The sequence below is a fragment of the Elaeis guineensis genome, chromosome 1 (assembly GCF_000442705.2).
Source record: "Elaeis guineensis isolate ETL-2024a chromosome 1, EG11, whole genome shotgun sequence".
In the NCBI taxonomy this organism is placed as follows: domain Eukaryota; kingdom Viridiplantae; phylum Streptophyta; class Magnoliopsida; order Arecales; family Arecaceae; genus Elaeis; species Elaeis guineensis.
This window is the reverse complement of record NC_025993.2, coordinates 100,450,420-100,464,182: the sequence shown is the minus strand read 5'-3', so window position 1 is coordinate 100,464,182 and position 13,763 is coordinate 100,450,420. Positions and strand designations below refer to the sequence as shown.

At 37.7% G+C, this 13,763-nt stretch overlaps 1 non-coding gene across 1 annotated transcript; it reads left to right on the top strand.

The window, feature by feature from the left end:
- Positions 1-13,251: 13,251 nt before the first annotated feature.
- LOC114912722 (small nucleolar RNA R71) lies at positions 13,252-13,358 on the top strand. The gene has a single exon (XR_003798522.1). It is a non-coding gene; the product is annotated as a small nucleolar RNA R71 (small nucleolar RNA).
- Positions 13,359-13,763: the final 405 nt, after the last annotated feature.

The following is a 13,763-nucleotide window of genomic DNA, read 5'->3' as shown; positions in this document are numbered from 1 at the left end:
ATGTGTCAGCCGATCTGGCATCTAGAGCACACATCTAACAAACTCCCACTTGACCTAATGCCAATTGGCTACATATCTAAGTCCCATCTTCTCAAGGTGGGCTTTGATCTTCTATTGGCCCAATGGCTTAGTCAGCGGGTCTGTCACATTGTCTGTGGAGTCGACTCTCTTGACCTCGACATAACTTTTTTCGAGATAATCACGGATCAGATGGAATCGCCGCTCGATGTGCTTGGACTTCTGGTGAGACCTTGGCTTTTTAGCTCGGGCTATGGTGCCATTATTGTCGCAGTAAAGAGGGATGGCATTCGATGATATTACTCCAAGCTCTGCGATAAACTTCTTATACCAAAATGCCTCCTTTGCAGCTTCCGATGCAGCAAAATACTCTACCTCCATGGTGGAATCTGCAATTACCATTTGCTTGGAACTCTTCCAGCTAACTGCACCACCATTGTAAATGAACAGACTCCCAGATGTCGACTTTCGATCATCTATATCAGACATAAAGTCTGAGTCTATAAATTCCTGAATCTGGGGTTCTCCATTCTCAAAGACTAAAAACATATCCTTAGTCCTTCTCAAGTACTTAAGGATATATTTCACAGAAGTCCAGTGCTCTTCATCTGGATTGACTGATATCTACTTATGACACTCACAGCATGGGCTATATCAGGTTATGTACATAGCATGGCATACATGAGGCTCCCTATTGCCGAAGCATAAGGGATCTTGCTCATGCGTTCAATCTCCTCAGGTGTGCTAGGGCACATCTTCTTGGAGAGATGAATGCTATGTCTAAAAGGTAATAAACCTCTTTTGGAGTTTTTCATGCTAAACCGTTTTAGCACCTCCTCTATGTACATCTTCTATGAAAGTCCGAGCATCCTATTTGGTCTATCTCTATAAACCTTAATACCCAGTATAAAGGATGCCTCTCCTAGATCTTTCATAGAGAACTCCTTAGACAACCATACTTTGACTGAGGTCAACATGGGAATGTCATTCCCAATTAGGAGGATGTCATCCACGTATAATACGAGGAAGACAACTGCGCTCCCACTGACCTTTTTGAACACACATGGTTCCTCCTTGTTCTTGATGAAATCAAACATTTTGATCACATCATTGAAATGAGTATTCCAACTTCTAGATGCTTGCTTAAGTCCATAAATGGACCTTTGCAGTTTGCAGACCTTGTGATCATCATCACTGGATGTGAAACCAAGCGGTTGTGTCATATAGATATCTTCCTCTGGATATCCATTTAAGAATGTCGTTTTCATGTCCATCTGTCATATTTCATAATCGAAATAGGCTGCAATAGCAAGCAATGTGCGGATGGATTTTAGCATGGCTACGGGCAAGAAGGTATCCTGATAGTCAATGCCTTCACGCTGACTATAACCTTTCACTACGAGCCTAGCCTTGAATGTCTCCATATTCTCATCTGTACCTATCTTTCTCTTGAAGATCCATTTACACCCAATAGGTACAATACCTTCAGATGGATCTACCAAGGTTCAGACTTGATTTGAGTGCATCGAGTCAATTTCTGATCTCATTGCCTCTAACCATTTTTCGAAGTCGATATCTAATATTGCCTCGTCATAGGTCTTGGGATCATCACCATGAACCCTATTTTTCGTGAGAAATATTTTCTCTACATCCTCTTGTATGGTACCTAAGTACCTTTCAGGAGGATGAAAAACCCTAGTCGATCTACGAGGTGGAAGAGGTTGTGTTAGGACTGGTTCTGATTGATTAGGTTCCTCAGGTTCTTTAGCTTGTTGCTCTTGGGAGACATTCTCCTTGAGCTTAATTATTCTTCCGATGCCACCATCTTGAATAAACTATTTTTCAAGAAAAATAGTATTTCGACTCACAATCACATTGTGGTTTTTCAGAATATAAAAATAATATCCTAATGACTCTTTAGGATATCCTATGAATCGAGCTCTAAAAGACCTGAACTCTAACTTGTCCGTCTGCTGTCTCTTGACATGAGCCAGACAACCCCAAATTCTGAGATGATTCAGACTTGGCTTCTTACCATGCCATATCTCATACGGTATGGTAGGAACGATTTTAGAGGGAACCCTATTCAATACATAAATTACTGTCATGAGACAATATCCCCAAAAAAATTCTGGAAGGTCTGTGAAGCTCATCATGGAATGGACCATATCTAATAGGGATCGATTTCTCCATTCTGAAACCCTGTTGAGTTGAGGTGTTCCAGGTGGAGTCCATTGAGAGACTATACCATTGTCCTTAAGATAGTCTAAGAATTTTTGACTAAGGTATTCACCTCCTCGATCTGATCGAAGAACCTTAATGAGCTTTCCTGTTTGTTTTTCTACCTCATGTCTGAATTCTTTGAACCTTTCAAAGGCTTCAGACTTGTGTTTCATTAGAAACACATACCCATACCTAGACATATCATCGGTAAAGGTAATGAAGTAGACAAAGTTGCCTCTAGCCGGCACATCAAATGGACCGCACACATCCGTATGTACTAGGGCAAGTAGGTCTGTGGCCCTTTCCCCATGTCCCACAAAAGGAAACTTGGTCATTTTGCCTTGAAAGCATGATTCACAAACTGGATATGACTCAGAAGTCAACGGACTCAGTAGCCCGAATTTCTCCAATTTGTTAATCCTGTCTTCCGCTATATGACCTAGCCTTAAGTGCCACAGATACTTATCATTTAGACTATCTCTAGACCTTTTAATTCCTATGACATTCACATTTTGCTTAATATTAAAAATAGATACATCAACATGTAACTGATAGAGACCATTAGTAATAAAATAATTTGCAACTTTATTATTTTCATAAAATATGTTACAATGGTCCTTATGAAAGCTAATCACATAGCCTTCTTGTGCTAAACATGAAACAGAAATCAAATTCCTGCTTGCTGCAGGCACATAATAATAGTCCCTTAAAACTGAATCTAATCCTAACGATAATCGCAGAGGGTAGGTTTCTACGGCCACAGCAGCAACTCTTGCTCCATTCCTGACACATAGGATCATCTCCCCATCCCTCAGTCTCCTGCTCTCCTCAAGACTCTGCATAGAAGTACACAAATGAGCACTAGAACCAGAGTCAAGCACCCAACTAGATGTAGAAGAAATCGTAAGATTAGATTCGATAATGAGCATACCTCCAAAAGGACCATCCTTCTTGTTCTTCAGGATGGCCAGGTACTGAGGACAGTTTCACTTCTAATGGCCTTCTGACTGATAGTGGAAATACTTTTCCTTTTCAGAAGCCTTCTTCTTCGGTCCTGTCTTCTTGTTCTTTCCATCCACTTTCTGCTTCTTCACGGACTTCTTTTTCTTTCCAAAAGATTTTCTCTTGGAAGAAGTCCGCTCCACAGTAAGAACTGAGCCTTTTGAACCTTTCATTGAAAGCTCAGCCGTAACCAGCATATTCATTAACTCGGCCAAGGTACATTGCATCTTATGCATATGAAAGTTCATGATGAACTGACCATATGCATCGAACAAGGATTGAAGGATCACATCAATCTGAAAATCCTTGTCTAAGATGATACCGAGCTTCTCAAGCTCCTCAAGATCCTTGATCATTGTCAAATAATGATCTTGGACTGACTGTCCATCACGCATCTTGGCCTTAAAAAGTCTTTGACAGACTTGATACTTGGCCGCGTGACTCTGTTCACCAAACAACTCTTGTAGGTGAGCCAACATTTGGCGGGTAGTCAAAATATTTTCATGTTGGCACTGCAAATCATCAGACATTGTACACAACATGTAGTACCTGGCTTTGTTATCATCATCCGTCCACTTTTTCAGAGATGCTCTCTGTTCAGCAGTCGGACGTGCTGGCATGGCAGGTGGGTCCTGGTCCAAGACATGAGTTAATTTTTTAAAACCCAGAACAATTCTGTAGTTCCTCAACCAGTCCTTAAAATTTGGTCCAGTCAGTCTATGAGTATCTAGAATTTTGGTTAGGGGGTTTGAGGCAGACATGTTTTCTATAGAGAGTCAAAAGTTTCTAGTTAGATTTTGTAATTAGGCTCAACCAATTTGTTTAGGATTTTCATTTTTAAACAAATTAGGATCCCACTATTTTCTTAAATCCCTATACTCCCTTGGTAGAGATATGAAAATCTTCGTGATTAGTGATTTCTAGTGGGTGGTGCAGTCTCATCGACTGGCTCATCACCTCACCTAACAGTTATTGATGATGGATGAACCGATGAGTGGACAACTCTTGTCCAATGATTCTCTAATCATAGTACATCCAAAACTTGATCTCTAATTCATGAAGCTCACCGTATCCGGGATATTGCTCCAATCTTTAGTTAAGCCAAACCCACCATTTGCACGAACTAGATTCCTGATTGGGTTCCTCACCGTATCCAGAATATTGAGCCCAACCCATCCTCTAATCCGTAGCATCCAATGCCTAATGGACATGGTTGCATCTTTTCAGTGCAATTGAGCCACTGTAACCAGCCGAGAACAATCAACCCCGAGAAGGGCCCGCATATCCACAATGGTGGAAGACCTAGACTTAATATTTTCTTAGGGAGATTTGATTTAGGTCTCTTTAAACTTGACTTGACATAGTCATAATAATTATGACTAACCTAGTGGCATGGGTCCGCTCGAATTGTTAGCCACCTCAAATCAGAACTGAATCGACACATATGGCCAGGTAAGTGAGATCAGTGGGAGGGATATGCCATTAACTCAACAAGAACGCATTCGAGTCGAGTAGCTCCCAATTAAAAATCAGTTGATCGCATCTGCCTAACTTACCTTAGACACCAAATTATCGAACCAGAACTAATTGGGTTAGCCTACAATCCAGGCTCTAACCATTGAGCCAAATTAGGTCTTAACTTGATTGAGTCACATCTAAATGTGATTCGACCTTGATCCAGACTTAATCCTATTAGGTTGGTCAATTATTAGCTTTCATGATCCCACCTAACCAACTCTTGATTTAATTTGATCAACCGCTAGACCTAATTGAGCTACCCAAGCCCGAACCCAATCTTATGAAAATGTCTTAGATCTGAAATTCTCAATTTTAGATCTAACTTAATTTCATAAGCTCAATACATTAATTAAGTTTAGGTTCATAAACAAAGTATGTAAAATAAATTCTAGGGTTTCAGGATCTAGGATTTTACAGAAAAGTAAGTTTTAATTTCTGATTAAGGATGAACGCGCGGCACCCCTACACATCATATGAACACCCCATTGAATGGGAAGAGAGGGTCTTAAAATCTTACTTTATTCTTATGACCGGATGGCCATGAGGAACACCTTAATCAGAAATATAAATTTAACTACAAAACTAGTTAGATCTAAATTAACATATCACATATATAATTTAAGATCTAACTAATACATGCTTTGCATACATCTCATGTATCAAAAATCAATCTAATTAACATGCTTTCAGATCTGATACATCACATGTAATATCTAAAAAATAAAATTTAAATTGAACTATTCAAAATAAAAACTATTCTAGACAAGTTACTAGAATAATTCTACAACTAGTCTAGGCATGCAACAGATCAATTTTATAAAATAATTAAAATTTTATTTTTTATTTTTTGATCTAATTATAATAATTATAATATTATAAAAACAAAAAATAAATTATATTTAATTCATATTTTAATTTTATTAAAATATAAAATTTATGACTATTCATGGATTCAATTAATCCTAGTCTAGTTATGCATCTCATGCATGTTAGATCTTCTTAGATTTAATTTTAAATATTTTGATTTTAGATCCTATCACATCTAATATGATATCTAAAATTATTTAATATTAAATAAATTAAAATTAAAATCAGATCTAAAATAGATCTGAAATAGAGCCAACAACCTGGCTCTGATACCACTTGAAGGAAAAACTGCCTTTTTCTTGTGTAAGATCTTCCAGATTTCATCAAATCTGAGATCGAATAAATTAAAAAATTTTATTTTATACTATTTTAGATCTAATATCTATTAAATTTAATTTTATTATCCAATATTTAAAATTTAAATTAAATCTAAAAGTATGAGAAATATAGACATACCTCAAGGGTAATCTAATTACCCTGTAGATGATCGCAGCACTGCCTGAGGTTCTAATGTAGCCACGCAAGCACTTGGCCTCTACCAGTATCCACTCAGGTAGGATCTAGAATACCTTCTCCTCATAATTCTATGCTCCAAAAATCAGATCAATATCTGATTTGGAAGTACTTCAGAACTCCTTCTGAAGTTGGAGCAGCAGCCTATCGAAGATGTCCTGCAGCCTTCTGTTCCAAGCATCACCATGCCTTGTACCTTTGCCAGATGAACATCCAACTTCTTGGACATGAAGAGGGGAGAAAGTAGAGTAGAGAGGATATGGAGAAGAGAGGAGGGGGTGGCAGCTAATAAGTTTTTTACATAAAACAAGTTCTATCTCGAAACCCTAGGTGTAGCAGGGTTTATATAGATCCTGTATGCTGTGCAGTGCCACATCATTCGACCAATCATAAAATTCCAATAAATTTTGAAAAAATTTTGATTGGTGGAGTGATATCATCTGATCACATCAGATAAGAATCCCCATGCTCTCTCCTATGTTGGTGCCAACATTGGATAAGCACAAATAAGGTGGCGCCAAAGAGTCCAAGTTTATCAGGACTCTTTGGTTCTTATCCATTTGGGGCGCCCACTTAAATCCAATTGAGCTCATGCCATAATCTGATTATGGCACTCAATTTGAAGTGGTTTGGATATGTGGACACTCCACAAAAATCCTCCAATGAATCCTCTTCAGTTTAAGACCCATATGTCAACTTTTGACAGATGTCCTAAAATGAAATTGGCAGATACTAGAAATTAGCAGGTGTTGTCTTAAATTCATCTCATGAATTAAGATAAGCCTTTTCTAAGTTGGACAAGCTTCAATTAGACTGAGAGAAATCTTTTCAAGGTTCTCTGGATGAGCCAGATCACATTTGGCTCAGTAGAGACAAAAAAGATTACATGAGGAGAAAGTTAGGCTCAATCGAGTGCTAGCACGATTTTCTTGAACCTAATTGGATCTTATCCAAATCAATTGGGGTAGCCCAATTGATAACATCCAGATCCTAACCCTTGTTTGTGTGATCCAGTTAGGTTTAATTCTGTATGGTAATGAGACATGTCATGATCTCATCATCGACATCATCGAAACTCTTTTCGATGGACCAGAACTCTTCTGATTCAGACAATTAGAATGATCGATCATCAAAATTATTCTAATTGCTTCCAAAATCCATCAGTGACACCTAACAGTATATGGTGGTAACCAATCAGAACTGAAGATGAACCTCTTGGTACAGCTACCTGTGTGATTGAGTTTCTCTATCATGAGTCCCGACTGAATTAGGGTTAAGGTGAACTCGTCAAACCCAACATCAGTCATATGAATCAATCGATCAATCCGAGTCCGATATGAAACCCAATGGAAAATTTTTTTCCATTATTGCACTCTGCCATGACCATGGGCTTAAGGACTCGATCTTTCGATCATCATAGGACTACTCTTCTCATCTACCGAGGTTGATAGATCCCATCTTGGTACGATCTGGTTCCTACAATGGATATGCTACAGCCAACATACACCTCAGGGTTTCGAATGGCTAGGAGATCGAGTTATGGTGTAGTCAAACTATAACACACTCAAGGTAAACCGTCGATGCACCTCAGATCAAAGAACTAGACACACAATTGCAGCATCGAGCTAGTCATCGACGAGAAGGTAGACTTCTTTATGACCGCTCGAGGTGGTCACACTCAGTACTCTCATTCTCAACGAATACCTATACTCTTGCTCTGGTGTCTCCACACCATAGACTCAAAACTCATCTACCCTAAGAAAGTAATTATACACCAACCTTCCAGATCGATCACCATCCTCGTGATGATCCTATAGTTAGGAGCAATTTATGAGTTAGTTATGTAAATTGATGTCTTAAATTTTTAACTCTTAAAAATATAAATTTACATTCCCACTAACTCAAAGGATGTATCACAGATACAATGTACACAATGTGATAGAAGAATAATCCTTTTATTCATTTATAGTCAAAATTACAAATTTGCCTTTAGATCTGTACAGGAATGTGTCAGCCGATCTGGCATCTAGGGCACACATCTAATAGAATCATCACCTTCTGATTGAGATACATAAAGATAAGTGATTGGGTTTGACATATTTTCATTCTCACACCTCATCTGGGATGTTGTTTGACTGAAAAATTGAATTATACGGAACTTACCACTGAAGAATATTTTGATAATTTTTCATCAAATTTTTAAATCTTTCGAGCAGTCATGACACATTGCTAGACATCAATCTTGACTTGTAGATTCATCAAAATTAAAAGAGTTTAATTTTGGAATCAATTTGGGAGAGTCCAAGTTGATTGGGACTCTTTGGTGACCTAATCTTATCGGATTAGGGTTACGTCGAAAGTCTTGATCTACTGCTGGCTAGATTTAAAATCTAATAGATCACACACTTTAGAATTTGGCCTTGATCTAATTTAATTAAAATTTAATATAAATTTTATGGGTTAATTACATATGCTAGCATATTGTATTAACCCAAGTTCCTAAATTGGTTTAGATCAAAGTGTTTGAGCTAACCTAAACCAATTGCCTTTGACCTAATGGGATTGGATCAATTTAGATTGGATCCTTATCCAACTTGAAATAGTTTCAAGTGAAGAAGGACTCCTCTGTGCCCCCTAGAAGCCACACCAAAAAATAAATGCTGCCCACCTCAAATTAGCATGTGAAGTTGGAGAGTCCTTCTTCATGAAGGCTCTTAACTATATGCGTTGCCTTAATTACTCAACCAGAAGTCCTTTGATTTGTTGCCAACATTAATTGAGATTTTTACAAAATCTAGAAGAAGGAGAGTCCTTCTGTGAAAAGTCTCTCATGTGCCAAAAATTCCACACAGTGAATTTATTCACTACATGAGAAGTTGGAGCGTCAAAGGTTGGCGCCTCTTCATCCCATGACACATCCCTTGGTCCCTTATTTATATGGGACATCCCACATGGTTTGCTACTATGATTTTGGGTTGAAACTAGAGATTAGGGATGTAGAAATCATAGAAAAAATTTTGGAAAAAATCTTAGAAAATGATAAGAAAAAATTGAGTGGCAAAAGTTGCAAGAAGGGTGGTGAGATTTTTAGCAAGTGTTGCTTGTGTGCCCTAGGGTTTGGTTTTTCCATGTGTTGGAGTCAAAAATCAAATCTTAAGTTATGAGATATCTGAAGAGTATCTTCTTAGAATGATCCTAGTGGCAAGCTTGAAAGTGACTGAGCTTTAGTGCAATCGTACCATAAGTTTGAAGTTGGCAGTGTTCTTGAGAAGACAAGACTGCGGCAGTGCACTAATTAAAAAGGATCTTGGTCAACTTTTGTGTGGATCATCATTGGAGGACTTCTACCTTAGAGTCTCATGGAGAACACCAATGTGCCACTTCATCCTTTTTGGAAAAAGTAAAATTCTATCTCTTTTGGATGCTTGTTTTTGTTTTATCGATATCAGCAAGGTGATTCTAGAGTTTGGATTCTGACTCGATAGTTTTATTTGATAAAGCTATTGATTTGTTTGATTTTAAAATTTTAAAAATTATCCCAACAGTGGGCAAACCATGGAATTTGGTCAGAGGAGATTGCAAAAAATTATTCATCGAAGGATTTCTCTTTGACCTCATTTGTACCCATTGTGTGATCAACTAAGATTCTAAAAATATGGTCAGCTATCACATTTTTGGAATCCTTCTTGTCTCAAATGTTTAGATCAAATTTTTAGAGTAGAAAGATCCATCTGATCAATCATAATTTAGTGTCTTTCTTTGAGAGTAGATATTTTAGAGCCGCTTGATCAGAATACACTAGAACCTTAAATCCTAACAATTGTGAACAAAATTTTTTAAGAATGAATACTATCACCAGTAGCTTCTTTTCCATTATGGTGTAGTTCAATTGGGTATCAGATAGAGTCTTACTAGCATAATAGATCACATGTGACTCTTTATTTATTCTTTGACCTAAGATGGCTCCTATTACGAAATCGAAAGCATCACACATGATTTTAAATGGGAAGGACCAATCAAAAGATTTTATTATGAGTGCTGTTGTCAGGATAGTTCGTAACATGTGAAAGGCTTATGGACATTCATCATTAAAGATAAATGGTGTATCCTTGGCCAGCAAATTGCACAAGGATCTTGATATCTTGCTAAAATCTTTGAAGCATCTGTAAAATCCAGCATGATCTAAGAAGGATCGTATTTGTCGAACCGAAGTGGGGGGTGGTAGTTTTGAGATGACCTTGATTTTGGCTTTATCTATCTCAATCCTCCTTTCAAAAATAATATATCTTAATACGATTCCTTCTTAAATCATGAAATGACTCTTTTCTCAGCTTAAAACTAAATTTATCTCCATGCAGCGCTTAAGGACTTTGGAGAGGCTATGGAGACAATCCTCAAAAGTGGTTCCAAATATAGAAAAATTATCCATAAAAACTTTAAAAAATTCATGCATCATATTTGAGAAAATAGTCAAAATGCACCACTGAAATGTAGTGGATGCATTACAGAGCTCGAATGGCATACGTCGAAAAGAGAAAGTGCCATAGGGGCAAGTAAAGGTGGTCTTCTCTTGATCATCTGAAAATACAGATATCTGATTGTATCCCAAATAACCATCGAAGAAACAAAAAAAATGTTGATCTGCCAGTCGTTCTAGAATTTGATCGATGAAGGATAATAAAAAATGGTCCTTCCTAGTAATGGTATTTAGTTTCCTATAGTCGCCAACTAGATGGTATGTGAGTGAGAAGCAATTCACCTTCTTTATTCTCCACCACAGTAATACCTGATTTCTTAGGTACTACTTAGGTAGGACTGACCCATTTACTGTCTAATATGGGATAGATGATTCCAGCATCTAACCACTTTACCACCTCTTTCTTCACTACTTCCCGCATATTTGGGTTTAGTCTCCTTTGCATGTCTCGATGGAGTTTGGCATCTGTCTCGTAATGAATGTAGTGCATACAGATGGAGGGATCAATTCTTTTTAAATCGGTAATGGACCAGCTGATAGCCTCTTTGTGTTCCTTCAGAATACCAACCAATTATGCTTTCTGATTCGGGGTCAAATCTGATGCGATGATCATTGGGAGGGTGTCATTGGATCTTAGGAATACATACTTGAGTGTGGTCAGAAGCAGCTTCAATTTTAATACAGGTGGTGATTCTAATGACTGGGCTGTGGGTGTATCGGCTAATGCGGACAATGCCTCATACTTGATTATCCAAGGGGGAGTAGTTTCAGCATTTGATGTATCAACTAGAGTGTTTACTCCTTCGCTACCTCTCTCTATATCACAATCATCCACTCCAAAGTGCATCAAGTGGGTGTCTCAGGAATTATCTGCAAAAATCGTTGATGTTGCTTCCTCTATGATATCCTCAAATATATCTATTTCAAAGCAACTATCTGTTGATGGTTTTTGAGATGCACCAAATACATTCAGTCATAGTTTCTTAGTTCCAAATGATACATCCATGACTCCTGTCCTACAATTGATGCATGCATTTGCCATAGCTAGGAAGGGTCTCCCTAAGATAATGAGAATTTATCTTGGATTGTCACTCAATTTCATGTTGAGGATTAGAAAATCAACTGAAAAATAAAACTCATCTACCTTGATCAAAACATCCTCAATCATCCTATGTGGTGTCTTAATTGATCTATCAGCTAATTGCAAAATGATCGACGTGGGTTTCAGTTCTTCGAATCCAAAAAGTTCATATGCCGAGCTAGATAAAAGATTCACACTTGCCCATAGGTCCAGGAGAGCTTGATCGATGTAAATGTTCTCTATAATGCAAGAAATGGTAGGGGCACCTGGATCTTTAAGCTTTGGAAGGGTAGCGTGTTGGAAGATAGAGCTAGTCTATTCGATGAGGTATACTTTCGTCGAAAGTTATGATTGGGATTTACATTTTTGGGTGCATAATTCCTTCAAAAATTTTGCAAATACTGGGACCTGTTTGATTGCATCAAGAAAGGGGAGTAAAATTTGGACTTACTTAGACAATTCCAATATCTCATCGAGTCTTCCTCCCTTCTTATTCATGGGAGTAGGAGCTTTTAGGACATCCAGAAATGAAGATTTATGCAAGTAAGGTGATTCTGGTGCAGTTGATTCATTCTCTACTTTTGGGTTCTCCTTGTTCTTGGGTGATTCAGATTTGGTCAGAGGTCTAGGGTTGGCCTTATTAGTTTTACTCGTATATTCAATGACCTTCCCACTTCTGAGAGTCATGATTGATTCAGCATGATCAGAAAAAGTTTCTGAGGTATTGAAACTCTCAACCATGAATTACCCTCTCAGGTTGCTCTTAAGTTGGCTAGATAATTTTCCTCCTTCCCTCCTACTGAATGTGATTGCTAATTGATCTATTTGGGTCTCTAGCTTAGCAATGTATTATGTGTGAGAGTTAAGGTTTTGGGTGTTGAATTCTAATCATTCTAGCACTTTTAGAACCTTCTCCTCAAAAGCTAAGTTGTGACCAATGGTAGATAGTTGAGGAGCATTTTGGAACTAGTGGTATGGTCCATCCCTATATGTTAGGTCTTGATAGTTGGGTCTAGGTACAGTAGGGCCAACCACTGGTTATGATCTCCAAAAAAAATTTAGATTATTTCTCCAATCGAAGTTATAGGTGTTTGAATATGGATCATTTTTTGGTCTACAAGCTTATTGGGCTTGAGCTTGCTGGACCAACTCATGCACAAACTCAGAAAATTAAGATGCAACTGGGTATTCACTAACAAAATGGGTTGGACTTGCACACGATGCACAAATATCTTAGATTGGATTAGGTGGAATCCGAGAATGTCCAGTATTCAGAAGACAGTTTAATTTCTAGGATAATTTATCTACCTTACTGTGGATATCTATGACATTTTCAATCTGATAACTTTCACCTTTTTTTTATTGAAGCATGGGTTATTCTCTAAAGGTGGCAAGATATATGATGCAGAGAGTTCTCACTAAGTGTTTTAAAGAGCTGCCAAGCCTCGTCCTCACTTTTAGCATGAATATCCCACCACACGATACATCAACTATTTGTTGATGTTTCTCTGATAGACCATCATAGAAACACTGAACAAGTTATCATTTGGAGATAGCATGGTGTGGGCATTTATGAATGAGATCCTTTAACTTTTTCCATGTCTCATAAAAAAATTCACCAATTAATTGGAAAAAACTACTTATTGCTTTTCTAATTTGATTTATTTTTTTAATTAAAAAATATTTCTTAAGGAACTCTCTCTGAAGATGGTCCCAAGTTGAAATGGTTATGGAATCTAGGGAGTTTAGCCAATGCTTAACTTTGTTCTTAAGTGAGAAAAGGAACAATTTCAACCTAAGGGCATCACCGAAGAAGTTTTGAATTTTTGCTGTGTAACAAATCTCAAAAAATTCATCTAAGTGTTTGTATGGGTCCTCGTTCGATAGCCCATAGAAAGATGGTAGCATTTGAATAATGCAGGACTTGATTTCATATTATACTGCCTTCATAGGAGGAGACTGGATACATGGCAAGTAGATGTAAGATGAGGGGGTAAAGTATTCCCTCAATTGTCATGGTGAGTCAATCTCTTGATTTGGATCCATGGTTTTGACCCAGTTTGT